This window comes from Anopheles funestus, chromosome 2RL, assembly GCF_943734845.2.
Source record: "Anopheles funestus chromosome 2RL, idAnoFuneDA-416_04, whole genome shotgun sequence".
NCBI classification, from domain to species: Eukaryota; Metazoa; Arthropoda; class Insecta; order Diptera; family Culicidae; genus Anopheles; species Anopheles funestus.
This window is the reverse complement of record NC_064598.1, coordinates 6,624,369-6,638,426: the sequence shown is the minus strand read 5'-3', so window position 1 is coordinate 6,638,426 and position 14,058 is coordinate 6,624,369. Positions and strand designations below refer to the sequence as shown.

At 42.0% G+C, this 14,058-nt stretch overlaps 1 protein-coding gene across 2 annotated transcripts in view; it reads left to right on the top strand.

Annotated features, from left to right (window-relative positions):
• LOC125766388 (mucin-19-like) overlaps positions 1-14,058 on the top strand; it is a 77,129-nt gene that overhangs the window by 26,668 nt on the left and 36,403 nt on the right. For both annotated transcript variants that reach the window (XM_049432278.1, XM_049432279.1), the window contains exon 2: positions 2,929-2,971. The gene's annotated coding sequence lies outside the window, so the exon portion shown is untranslated. The remainder of the gene's footprint in view (positions 1-2,928; positions 2,972-14,058) is intronic.

The window sequence follows — 14,058 nt, the reverse complement described above, 5'->3', positions numbered from 1 at the left end:
ACATCCGCTTTTAGCGAATCCGTGTCGTGTTTATATTCGAGGCGATAGCATCTATACACTGTACACACACAAACAACCTGTCTGCATAGGTCCGGCATATCCAAGTACAGGATCCATTACGCCGGAAAAGCAAACACATTGCACTCCGGATCGATCTTGTATTAGACCACTTCTTTCGACGGCGCGGTTGGGGCAGCGTCCAGACAAGTCGTTCGATTGAAGTGCCAAACCGTCAGCACCACGCTGTGAACGATCAATCATTTCTAGGCATCGGTGCGGTGTGGTATTGCTGGCACTGGGCCAACATCACGTGGTCAACACAGACCCGAAGGGGCATACCCGACACGAAAGGTGCCTTTGAACGACCGGCTTTAGTGAACGCGGCTGGACAAGGTGAGAGAGGTCAGCAGCTGTGTTTTGCAGCGCTGGGTGGATGATCCTGCCCCTGGGGTTCCTGGGTCCCAACCGACACCCAAGGTGGGAAGCGTTTTTCGGTCGGAAAAACATACTTCTTACACACTGCGGAGCATATTTGCATTGGCATTCGTTTGATTCGTACGGCCCCATTCAAGTGGCTCGGATCGTTCATCCACGGAAGGAGAAGCTGCATCGTTGTGGATATTAGTGTTGTTTTCTTTTTATCGCTGGCGCGTTGGAATGTGCCGACAGGCGGCGATCAAAGGGCGCGTCAGAATTTTGCACACTCGAATACTGCTTGTCGAGGATTCTTGGGAGGTGTTTGAAGTTCCACAATAATGTGACACGTGTTTTTGATGGGTACATTAGTGTACGGACTTTGGACGGACAGAGGGTTTGAGATTGGAGATCATTTCTGATGTCTTACATGAACTTCTGATGAGAATAGGCGTTCTTTGTAAGTTATTGGATCTCCTATTTCTGCCATAACTTTGAGGTGTTCTAGGTCTAATATTGGGTTGTTCATTTCCTGAAGAGGATTTTCTTCCTCAACGATGTTTAATTTCACGCTTCACTGTAGGTAGTCTTAAGTTAAGGTTGTCCCCAAAACCCGTATGTACCAGCAAGCGTTCGTTGAACCTCGAAATCGCGTAAGGTTCCTGGTTGTACACAAGAAATGTGAGGCATCTGTAGAAAGTTTTCGTTTGATACTACCCAAAACAAAAGGACGCCAACAATTACGTTCGCATCATCAGGAATGCTGCGAAACATAGGCACAGGGTGGGTAGCACACAGTAGCACCAGATCGAATGGGTTGCACGAGCAACAAATGGGAGCGTTCTAGGAAGTCTAGGAAGTCCATCGTATCGAATGCGTCGAGTTCACGTTTGTTTGTCTGCTATAATTATCCGCTGCGGGATGAAACGGAGTTGGGACGCCGGTTTGGTGGTACTGTTCGTGTGACAAACCTTTTGGTCGAACCTTGGTACAAACCCTTGGATGCTTATGCTACCATCACCCAGGAACGTGTGTGCTGATTAGAGATGAGAATAACGACTCTTTTTAGTGAATCAACTCTGAGTGAATGAGTCGTTATTAGGAGTCAGCTCGTTTAATGACTCATTTCGGAGTAATAAAAAAAACAGAAATAAATCTCCTAAGGCTATAGCCTTACTTTTTTTGAGTAATTTCGCAAAAATTTAAAAATTGATTTATTTTGATGCGAATTAGTTGCAATGAGTTTCTTTTCACTCAAATAATACTTTAAATTAAAAGAAGCATAAAAAATAACAAAAAAATAAAAAAAATATCTTCAACTCGAAAATTTCATAAGGCTTACCCCTTGCCATTTTTTTGAGCAATTTAGCAAAATTTAAAAATTTGTTTTATTTTAATGGGAAATTGTTGCAATAAGTTTCTTTTCACTCAAATAACGCTTTCAATAAAAAAAAGATTCAAAAAATTTAAAAATCTATAAATTTGTCAATCTCCTACGCAGAGGCGGATCCCGTTTTATGTCCTTGCCGATCAGACTTGCCCTGCTTGTTCGCTTATGCAGGTATGATAGTTAAGCAGAGCGAGAAGTATATTCGATTGGCTAGCTTGGGTATTGTTCACATGTTTTTATAGTTAAATAAGATTGCCTTTTTAAAACATTTAATTCTAGGAAATTGTGTTAGTAACATCAGCTGGCAATGCATTGAAGGGTTTACCTCCGTAGTAACAAAGTATCTTGTCGAGAGTGGTTAAGAAATTTGAAGATGTTCCGCAAGATCTTTACCACGTTACCATGGCGACAGCACGATGTACTCGATTACCGGATCGTTTTGGTGTGGCAAAGGCAGACGCCACCAACTGTCATGCCGCGTTGCGTTGGTAAACTTTTCACCCTAGCCCCTGTTACACATGCCCCGAAGAAGATGCCACAGTAATTCGACCAACTTCTTGCTTGAGATTACTCACAACAACAGCCGCAACGAAAAGAAAGATTAAAATTTTCGTCCACCGCTTCTTGACAAGTGTTCTATGACAACTTTGTTCGGTTGCTCCGTTCGAACCGTGGCCGTGTTGTGGTCCCGACGTCGTCCTCCCCCGCCCCGGTGCATCCCGGAAACGTTCGCCTAAGGGCGATCGGTGCGTGACGAAAGACGGCTGCTCTCGGTTCGCTTACCTGGTTATGCATTGAGTGGTAGTGGCCTGTGATTCATTCCACGTTCGATGGGTTCCTCTTGGACTGTGTCCAGGTGCATTAGGATTGCGTTACACAAGCATCAGCCGACCTCCCAGCAAGTATGTGAGTCACCTTCGGAGGGGTACTCTTGATGGTTGGAGAGGGTAAGAGGTTGGGGACCAACATTTTAAAACATGATGGATTGCATACATTTCCTTTCTTTATTATCTGTCGTTTTTTTGGGAGTATATGTTTTAGATGTTTCTTAGCTACAAAACGTAACAGATGCTTAGTTTTTCGCTGTTTTTAAAAACTCTCTTTTCATTTTTACACTTTTTCAGGTTCCAGATTACGAGCACGAAAATTTCGCCCATAAATCTGCAGGTAGGTGGACATTATTTTGATTCCGTGCACGAACGCTCTTGGGCAGGGATTACAATTAGCATGTTGCCGAAAACCTATCACGGGACGGATCAGGGATAATGATTTAGGTGACGGATTTTCTATACGGTACGATGCACAAACCTTCCCCAAGTATCCAAACTGTTTCCACCCGTGTGACGCCTACGCCGCTTCAATGTGTGTTCGCAGGTTGTGGTAAAATGCCGTACCGAAACGACATTATTAAAACACAATTCTCCGGGCGCATTATTTATTGGACACACTGGGTGTAATAATGCTACCGACACTGCAAAAACACACGGTTTACACCGGCAGCTACAAGTGCAACAAACGTCATCCGGCGACGGTGACTGGTATCTCAAGGCGCCTGTCAAAACATTCCAACAGCCACGTTCGTTGATCTACGCAGGCGGTTGGCAAATGGAAGAAAAGCGCACGAAAACGTTCCCGCTTTGGCGAGAGATGTTTTTCGATTAATGTGCATTTTCTCATTTTTCTTTAAAAGCTGCTTGCATTGCGCGTGCAGCGTCCCTACGTGTGTTGTTTTGTAGATGTCATTAATGTAACGACACACGCCGTACAGGATTGAAATACAACTGTCACTGCTAAGTGACCGTTTATGATCGTCAAAACAAAGGATAATGTTTCATGGCGGGATATTGAAATTGACTTTGGGCTGTAAACACGATCAAATTACACACACGAAAGGAGATCATTTGTGAGTTAATTAAAAAGAGATTGATTTTGAGTGGTTATTTAAAAAAATATATTTTTTTGCTTGTTTAGTTTTACTCTTTACAAGTGAAATGTAAAGATCCTAATATCTATGTAGACCAGCCCAATACAAATAATAATGAAATAAAAGTAAAACTATTCTAAAAGCCATCCATTGCTAGGATGAGTAAGACGTACAAAGTGGCAAATAATAATGCCGTGAAAAGCAGAAAGAAATTTTCCCTTAATTTCCCACTCAACATCGAACCAGAGAGTTGCGGCGTTGCACCAATGCCGGCGAGAACGTGATGCGCGCGGAGGACGAAGATTTACGATGGCGAAAAATAAAACATCATAAAACATGCCCACCATCCCACCGGTCCCAATTTCTACCCATCCGTATTTTTACATAGCATCATCCTTTATCCATTTACCCCAACGCTTCCAAGCCGGTTGGGGGTCCGTGTTTGGATGTGCGGAATTGCTCGAAATAGTAATGACCCAATGAGCCTTCTTTCAACGCAATCTCATCCGTGTACGGTGTTGGTTCAATCTTACCCATAAACGATGTACGATCGTGACCGTCGCATATGTGTATATTAATTAGAGAATATTTTGCCTGTCGCGGAACGAGATACGAGTGGAAAATTCACTCGGAAAGGTGTGAATCGAGTGATTTTCCAAACCCCGCTTCGCGTTTCGTTCGAACCACAAATCGAAGCAGCGGCAAGTGGCGTGCGCCGCCCACCGAATGCCCAGTTCCCAATTTATAATGCTGTCGATTGGGTTCACTCTTCAAAGGAGTCAAATGGTGTGTTTTCGTCAACCGAGTTCGGGGCGTTGGAAAATTTATCGTCCGTAACCAAATCCACATGCTGTGCGGGATCACGAAGATCAGTAGGAAAAGAAAAGAAACGGTTGTCGCCGGGATCTTTAGGCGTAAAATGGCTAGATGCACACGATTTACCGGTATCTTCGTCACCTCGAGCTATCGGTATGATGGTCCCGGGATGCGCAACGATACCATGCCGAAAATGTGTTCCCTACCCAGGACAGATGATCATTATCTCGCCTTCGAAAGTCGATGACACCCTTTGCTATGATGAAGAAAGAAAAGAAAACGCGGAAAACTCACCAGAACGCAATTTCGACAGAGCGAATTGTTTTTATGAACAATCGTAACGTCGACGTCGATACTGTTAATGACGCACAAAATATGTGTGTGGCGATCTTCACAACGAGTGCATTTTATTTCACCCTTTTTAATCATCGACAGATGTTTAAACGGCGTCAATGATCAAATCTACACCGGGCACGATAATTAAATCTAAAGCGATCGTTAACGCCTTACTGTTTGCTGAGAATGTGATTGCATTTTCGGTGTGACCCACTTAGATGTTTAGGGGGTGGTGAAAATGAATGATATCATCACTATTAGGAACATTGGTTGGTTTTTCAGGGGTTTTGTTTTGAAGTCGCAAGTGGTTTTTTTGCGCATTGATTACGTCAATTTTGCCTGAAGACGAATACAATTTTATTTTTCACAGCATATGTAAAGATTTTTTTTAAACAAACATCCTCCATTTTGGTTCAAAACTCATCTAGAACTATGCATCAGGTTTGTAAAATTTCATTAGCCTCAAACTGAAATGCCAAACGAAATTTTGTAATTAAGAATTAGATTCGTTTCTAACTAAAACAATAAAAAAGCAAACAATTTCATTACAGTACATATTTCAAACAATTAGTGTTAAAAAATGAAAGAATAAACTAAACAGAACAATAAACTAAGAGAAGAGAGTGAAGAAAACACAACAATGTAAGCGTATTTGGGCCATTTGTCAGACCATATCGCACAACATCTCCCCGACTGTCCCATTCCCGGTCTCGGTTAAAATTAGCTAACTGCGTCTTGTTTCTCTTTCCCTTTTAGTGCTTTTCCTTCGATGCGTCATCGTTGTTCCTTTGGTTGAAAAATGCTCTAAAATATTGCAACCATTTCCATCGTGAAGAAGGTGTAGTGTAATTAAAAAAAATAAATAAAACACACAAAATCCTATCGTCAGTCCAGGTCCAAGCGGGGTTGTCCGGATTCCATTTCTGTGCGTGTGTGTATGAAATGGACTCGTTTTACCGGCGAGCCGTTTGTGTGCAGAAATTTACGATCACGCTGACACGAGACGCCTGTTCGTGTGCGGCTGCTTCAACCTCACCGACAAGATGCGCTCCAGTGCGGGTGAATTATAATTCCATTAGCCTCTAAAACACAGCTCTTATGCACATCGGCTGAGAAAAAGGTGATGGGAGAAAGGTGAGGTTGACCTGTCTGCTGCACATGCACATTCAAATGCACGGGTTTGTGCATACGATCCACCCTCCCACCGGGGTATCACTTCATTAGCTGCCTGGATTGCTGCTGTTTCCCATGTCCATCGGGCGTGATCGTTCGGTCGGCGAGTTAATTATTTGTCATCTGCACGATCGTCTGCAGCAGTGCGACACTTGCAAATGTTCGCTCTGTTTCATGGCGCTTCTCCATTTTGCGTGGGTTTTCCCCTCGAGGAAGAGAAGCTGCCGGTTTTGCTTGTTCGTCCGGTGATTGTTTATTTACTGCTGGCAGGAACAAAAATAAAACATAACCTCACACCGGGTTGTTCTCGCAACGGACTGCAGGCTGGAGGAAAATCGAGCGAATTCAGCGTGTAGGGGAAAATCCGATGGAAATTCTTTTGACTGCGTAGGTAAAGGCCGGGGACATACATTCGGGACATTCGGGTGTAATGACATGCGGAGTTTGATGCGGGACACCGTGCGGTTGGAATGATTGTTTATTATCATTTTTGAGCCGAAAAGCAAAATGCAAAATGGTGGTGCAAAAACACGTGCAACCATGCAGTTGTATGGCCGTTGCAAATTTGAAAGGATGTTTATTGAGTGTCTGGCATTCTGTCTACGGCGCTCCCTGTGACGTCATGTGAAAATACTTCTTTTCATCTTCATTTCGATCGTGTTATTAAGTTTTCACAAATGAAAATAAATATTATTTTGGTTCCAAGTTAACCCTGTCTATGGCCTACAATGCATAACATAATTTCTAATACAGAAAGAAAAAAGAAAACAAAGTACAGGCCTTAGTGTCTCACCCCCGGGAGGTTCGGTGAGTTGTCATTTTTCATCCCATGATTAATGTCTTCCCACAATTGGTGGGTGCGTTTAAATGGTTCCTCTTCCCCTTCCACTATGGGTGCCGTAAACACATGCGATCCGGAATGTACGAACCCGCAGTGGTTCGAAATCATTAACCACAAATCGTTCGAAAACTTGCACACCACCACCCGCACGTGATTTTGGCCGCTGACATACAAAACGCAGGCTGCGACTCTTCGTCCCGTGGGCGATAATGTGTACCATGTTTGTTGTCGTCTATTCTTCTCCGTTTCTTCCAAGATTGCTTCCGACATTTTGGGTAGATATATCTGTTTTTTGTTGTTGTTGCTTTCCCTTTTTTTTACACTCTCCCAAATGTTTGTGAGTGGGTTGTTTTGTGTGTGTTGCCTCAAAATACATAACCGACTGTGGCGACATCGACAAGTTTGGCATTCTGTGCCGGTTAGAACGATTAAAAACGACGACTGGGGATGCTTTCCTTTCTAATGTAGCGTTACAAACCGCAGTAAGGAATAGAAATAAAAAGTTCCTACCACCCATCATCATCATCATCAATGTTTTGGATTGGGAAGGGAAATTAAGAAAGAATTTGTTCCATCTCATAGTTTGATATTATTTTTTTGAATATATTATGCTTATATTATCCTGCTGGACCCAGAACCCGAACCAATCACTTCACAACTTCAACTCTCAACTTCGAGAGAGTGGTCTTCTATCATAGAGCGTGTTCAAAGGTTCTTCACGAAATTCGCCATTCCAAAACCTCTCGTCCACCTTATGGAGTACGATGTCAATTTCTGGATTTGGAATTCTTGGAAAGATGTCACATCATTGTTCAATCTTTTATCAATGCACTTTGAATCACTCAATCTCATCGACTCCTCTCCTCTTTTTACCTCCATATCTCAAGTCACTTTCCTCGTTCTCGTCCAATACTTGTCATATTTGGGCAGCGAGTTCCCATCGGATATTACGATTGAAGCGTTTAGATATTTCAATTCTTCCTTTCGTTCAATTTCCAGATCTCTTTCTCTCTCCTTTCCGCCACCAGAATTCCTTCTCCAATTCGGATATCCTTGAAGAGTTCCTATTCCCTCATTTTCTCTAACCTTCCAATATTACTTTTGTGTTCTAGAATATCTTCCAGTGAAAACTTTAATTATTCTTTCCATGGAAAATCGCGTTAAAATCAGATAAAATGTTGCTTTCGCGTCATGACAGATGACTAGAGCATGATCTAGCCATTAGCGCCGTGGGTGGTTTCGATCAAACAATGCTTCCGTTACGCATGTACACCGTGTACTGTGTGCGGGTTTAGTCGCTCAGCAACAGATTTAGCACACACGACGGCATCTCATCCTTTAACGATCGATCATCGAAATCCATCCTATGCCTTGCAGACATATGGCTCCGAGGGTGGTCCACAGCAGGAATCTTGTAACACTACAAGTAGAACAAAGAATCTTAAACTACAAAACCACAACCGAATAAAGGCTGGCGGCTACTGCACTTTTCGCGATGCGATACGCGAATTGTTTACGACGACAGGATGGAACTTCACGGACGGATACATCTAGACGGTGGTTGCAGATTTTTAGTTTTCTTCCCTTTCCTACGCGCCCCGCACGGCTTTCAGTTCCCTTTGGTTGGGCGTTCCGGTTGTTCCGTGGTGCGCCTGGTGGTTTTTCCCCACTGTCGGTTCGCTTCCGTTTATGGGTGCAGTTCTCGCTGTTGTTGGTTTTTTGCTCGCCTTTTTGCTTTTGACGGCCAATCTCATCGTGTAATTACGGTGACGCGAATGTCTTCTTTCTTCTGACGCCGATTTGGGTTAAATATACTTTATGATCACGCATTGCAAACCATCGCCCAACGCAAGGAACGCGGTTGTTTATGGTAATTCTCTCTCTGCGTGTGTGTGGATGGGTTTTTTGCTATGGGATTTTATTTCAAACCTTTTCCACCACACCATAGTGTGTTTGCGCGTCGTGCAACGTTTCGTGCGATGGACGCAATTTTATGACCAACTCACTCCGGGTTGGCTGGAAAATTAAACACCGTACGAACATATATTCGCTGCCACAAAAATAACCCACGCGGGATGCGGATTTCGTAATGGCGTTTGTTTGTTTTGTTGATTATTTCATTGTTTATGTACGTTTGATTAGTATATTAGTTGGGAGTTTGTGTTTGAAATGTGCACCAGTTACCTTGTTTCATGTTTGTTGACGGATCAACTTATGTTGTGGATGAATTATATTTATCTTTTACATTTTTGTTACGAAATTGTCTTGTTATATCTTTATTATTGATGTTTTAGTTGATATATGATTTCGTTTTTATAGTTTTTTATGTTTCATTTAGTTCTTTCTTTTTTGTTTTATTTTATTGTGTTCTTATTTTTGTAGTATTTTTTTAGTTGTATTTTCTTTGTTCTTATAATCTTTTGTATGAAGTTTGTAATTTTTCATTTGTTGGCAATATTATTTTTCACATTAAGCTCAATATATTTGACACATCTCTTAATGAGTTTTTAATAATTTCTTTAAATGTTTTTTCCGTAAAAGCTTATTTTCTATATTAGCTGTCTTTCTTATTGCATGCAAGCTTACACAGTTCTAAAAGTAAATCATTCAAAAAGCAAAAAAACAGTGAACTATTAAACCATAGTAGAAAACAATCGTAAAAACACGCTCACATGGCATGGTATGATTTAAACTGCACCGAGACAAACAACGACCAACAGACGGACGGAGATGTCGAACCGGTGGCAAAGAGATGCACTCCCGAAGGCCACTGGCAACGCAACGATCAAACATGGAATGGCAACAAGTCGCTGTCGTTACGATGTACCAACGTCCGTTTGCAGAAAGTGATGAAAGCATTCGGTGAATTCGTATGAAAACACTTTTCTTCGCTGGTAAAACGACCGGTTTTTGCGCTACAGTAGTTTGGGGAAGGTTTTTCATTTTTAAGCAAAAAACGACACGCTTTACGATCCATGTCCAGATCACATTTCCAACGCTAATTGTCGCATCGGATCGGTGTACAGATTTGTTTGTCTTTGCTGGCTTTTCCTTGGCAGCGTTTTATTTTTTTCACCGGATGCGATCTTCAAAGTACTGGTGGGATAAACGTGAACAATTTTTTTACGTTTCGTAGTTAAAAAGGCAGCCAATTTACTCGAAACTTTTGCATAACGTTTGTTGTAGTGAAGTTTTTCGTTCTTCCAAAACTGCACTCGTCTGCATTGGCGTGATGCATTTCGTTTCTTGTCGCGAGTGCGTCTTTGCGAAGACAGCAGCGCAGACAATAATTTACGACCAAAACGATGGTCGGTGGATTACGCTTCGGTCTCCCACACGATGCCGCGACGGCGGAACAAGGTCCCAGTGTTCGCTCGTCCACTCTCAGATATGACGACGGCGGAAAGACTTTCGGTGGCCATTTGTCTGCGCCGAACTTACGATTATGGTATGAACGCACAGAATCAGAAAGTAGAATCGTCGGAAGGAAAAGAATTTATTGCATAGCTATACAATATTATGAAAAAAAAAAACACATCTTTGTACCGTCCGTGCATACCCGGGATGGTACGGGATCGTATTTTGACAATCCTTTAAAATACGATCGTCTGTAATCCGATTAGTTTGTCGCGATTGCATCAGCAGCTGGGTGGGATTAAAAGGTGATAAAATGATTGTTTTTTTACGATAAAAAACACATTCACGCGCTATTAGGTTTGAACCGATGGAGGCGCCTGGTAGCGGACGATCGTTTTCGAAATTATCATCATAAGGCTTGTAGTAGCGCAAACATCTGCAACCGTTTTCCGTTTTGGTTGTTTGTGAGCGATCAACAGCGCGGGGATAATGCCGGTAAAGCATATTATGCAACTGACCGATAAACAACGCTTGCTTATTTCCGTCACTCGGGCAAACCAAGCTAAACATATTCCCGTCTATAACCTTGTTCCGTTTTTCTCGCCATCAGTGTCAGGCCGGGTCTCTTGTTCGCATAAAAAACGAACAAACAAAACGATTGCAGTATAGATTTGGATTTGTCAGAAGCACACAGAATTACCACAGTACACGATGACACCCGATCATCGTTAGAATGATTTGGATGGAGCTCTGTAGGATTTTTTCATTTGTATTTGTGAAAGAGAAAGTTAGCTCAAAGAAACAAATCAATTTATATTTTTAAGGTTTCTATAACGATGTTTAAAATTAAAATATCTGTTTTTCATACTATTAAATTACACTTAGCTTTCTTGAGAATTAAATTGAATTGAGAAAAAAAAATTAATTAAATAAAAAAAATATGTTTGAATGACGACATGGTATAAACTTCTCAAAAATTAAATACTACATAATTTATGCTGTCATCCGAGCATGTTAGCTTGAATGCATTTATCTTCGGACCTTCCTTCCATACGAGCATGACTGAAACAAGTAAAAAAAAAAAAAAAATTTAAACTGAGCGATAAAATGTCACCCATCCTCACCGGGGGTGACATAAAGGTATGGGTGTTCGAACCCGACGATGCAATCAAGTCGCAAGTCACACTTCGTTAGCGGACGAAGTTAATTGCTCAAGAAATGCACTCGCCCCGTACCGCACCGCGCACATTATGACGAGGAAAATGTCCCCACATTGGAAAATGACCTACGGGTGGACTCAGGGATTCGGGGGAGAGAGGTGAAGACACACTCGTAGTGGAGGAAGTGGAATCCCAACGAAACATGTATCTTTTCAGAAAAATGTAGGCCATCCTGGCCTAATCATCATCGTTTGCATTTCGGTGTGAAAAGGAAAAGCGTTGCTGGGGTTTGTACGTCTGTGTGTGTGTGTGGAGAAAACTGAAGTAAAAATTACACATCGCAACGAGTGTCCTGTAGGAGACAAACGTACCGTTAGCGTCGATTGATGGTATGACTTTTTTCTGTTCGATATGGTATGGCAGCGTCTTCGTGTGTTTTTGTCTTTCTCGTTACCCGTCGAGATGTCAATCATGGCTGCTGTTGCTGTTTCCACCGGTCGGCCAAAATGGTCTTTCCCTTCCCGGGGGAAAAAACGTCTCCGTGCAGGACTCATTGCTCAATCGTTAGTCACATTTGTCAGTGGAAGGATTTTTGAAGAGTGTTGTGTCCAGTCTAGTCTTTGGGTCAGTTTTTCAGCATGATTGTGATGAGTTTGACATTTGCCTTCCGGACTGACCGTGTGAATATACGTATTGAAATAGGTGACTAAGTATGAGCACAGAAAAAATGGTGGAAGCATGCTATTTTAGGTCGCCATTTTGTGACTAATGTTGCTAATGTGACTAATGTTAGTTAATATTTTTTAACTTTCAACTATTCGTTTTAATAAAAAAAAATTAATTCTTGATTAGAATTAAGGGAAAAATACACTCTGCAATGCCTATCGATCAGCAGGCTATCGATCGAGAGGCGACGCTCCATCTGATGTAGCAGCGCAAGAAGTGGCCTTATGGGATCCAAACATTTAATTTTTATATCCTACAATTTTAGTTATCAGAGTCGCCAGAGTGTACAACCTCATTAAATCAACATAATTGTACATAATTTGTTATTAATTTATTTCACTATTAACCCCAACTTTAACCATACAATTTATCTCCCTTTGAACGTCACTTTGTCCCCGTCCGTTATTGCGCTATAGCGATAGTGAGGGATTATTTTTAAAATGGTTGCGCCTCCAACGTCAAATTTACCCGTTCATTCCTACTATGCGCTTGAGAGAGAGAGAGAGAAAAAGAGAAAGAAAGAGAGCAGACGCGAGGTCGACGCGTTAGTGTCCGATCGCTGTTCGGTTGCGATTCGGAAGCCGATAGAGGCGCTTTCCGTTTTGATGAAAAGTTGCGATTCCACCTTCATCATCAACCCTTCAACGGTGGTGCTGCTTCCGGCAAGAAGGGGTGTTAAGCGGGTGAGTTATGCAGGAAGGGAAGGAGGTGATGGTCGTGTAAACAACGTGATGTTATCAAACGGAACGAGCGCGTCTCGTCGGAACCACCCTTTTTTCCCGAGGTACGCTTACTATCGCCTGAAACTACCAACACCAAAGCAACAAGTGGTGAATAAATATCGTTAAGTTTGTCTCTCTCTCTCTCTCCCCTCGTGATGCTGTTGCGCATGGTGTACGTACGCGATGGGGTTACTTTGTTGGATGCACGCCACCCGAAAGATCCATGGCGGCGAGGACGCCATGATTTAGCGTTTGGTTGCGCATTGTTCTGGGTATCATGGCGATCGCCATTTATAATCGGTACAAGAAGTACCGGGAGAAACAAAGGACCAAAAACAGAATGGTCAGATTGTTTGAATAAGGGACAACCATGTGGATGACAATCATTATGCTAGATATTGATATTATTTTGAAATAATTCTTAACCAGGGAGAACAGTAAATTGTTTTTATTGTCATTATTGTAACTTTTAAAAAATTAACTTTAGAACGTTTCATATTCTCTTTAAAAAAAAATAAGCAGAAATGTTGCACTTAAGCGATCTCAACGCTTCAGCACAGAATGGTGAATTTTGCATCCGCTGCGGAAGTGTTTCGTATCATTCCACTTCTAGTCTTTTTACAACCTTCACCGTATGTTTTTTGTCTCTTTGCCTTATCGGTGAGTTGTCAAATAAAAAAACAAATCTCACAAATTTACCATGCCGGTAGTAAACCGTTTAACACCCGTCAGAGAATTATTTGCCAGTGGAAAATGAGTTCAACATGAAGATCAGAATAGAAAAAAATAAATAAACACATTAGGTAATTTATTAAGCTTAAAATTGAGCGATAAAACGTGTGTGTTACTTGGGTGAGAAACAAAAAAAAGCAGGAAAGCGATTTTTGTCTCGATTCACTTTCATCCACACCTCCAAGGTATTTCCTACCCGTCTCAAGGCGCTTTTTTATGGTGACACTCATTTGCAAAGTAACAAAAAAAAAACAAAAACAAAAAACCCCCAAAAACAAGGGAAGAAAAATGCTTGACATCTTACTTGACCGGGGCCCCGAACTCGACGCGACGACGCACTCGCTGAACGTCGAATGGTGGTACCAACGCGTCGACGACCTCTCTTGCGTGGTTTGCGTTTTCACGGGGCACACCGCTTTTCCTCGGTGAGTTTGTTTCTCTATTTTTTTTTCGCTCGTTCCCACCCT